Here is a 625-nt window from a genome sequence, read left to right as displayed (position 1 = left end):
GGGGGTGTCGCTTCTCTTCCTCCTCCGCGGGGAGGTGAGAAACCTCCGCCGGGCCCCGCATATAGTCCCCGGATATGGGGTGGGGGAGGGGGTGGACAGCCGTTCTATTGTGTGCGCCGCGACCTGGCCCTGAGGGGTCCTGCGCACGGATCCCGATCCCGGGGCTCCGCGCAGCGTCATGTCCAAAACCGCCGGGTCCCGCTGCGGCTCAGGCCGGGCGGCAGTTGTGAAGCGGCCTGGGAAGCCGGGGGGAGGTTCCCCCAGCGCGGGGGATGCTGCGGAAGGAAGAGGGAAGAGGAGGAGGGTTGGGGACGCGGCGATGAAGGCCGGGGCCGGTTTTTCTCCTCCCTCCCGTTAAGGGGGGGACGGGACGGATCCCTTAACGCGCATTAACGGCTGCTGCGTGTTCTAGTTTAGGGAATGATAGTGTCTAAAGAGCTTTTCTGCCTCCTCTTCAGTTATTGACACTGGCTCCTTGCTTTTCTTGTGGCGTTTTTTTCCTGTTCCATTTTTCCCCTCAGTTTTAAATGGCGGGGGGTGGCTTTTTTTTTTTTTAATGTTTTATTCCACTTGGAAGAAAATCCCACATTCTGGCAGCAACTTCTGTACTGTGGCCTTTTCATCA

Source organism: Gavialis gangeticus, unplaced genomic scaffold, assembly GCF_001723915.1.
Source record: "Gavialis gangeticus isolate Ggan-Ray unplaced genomic scaffold, GavGan_comp1, whole genome shotgun sequence".
Lineage (NCBI taxonomy): Eukaryota > Metazoa > Chordata > Crocodylia > Gavialidae > Gavialis > Gavialis gangeticus.
This window is presented reverse-complemented; position numbering follows the sequence as displayed.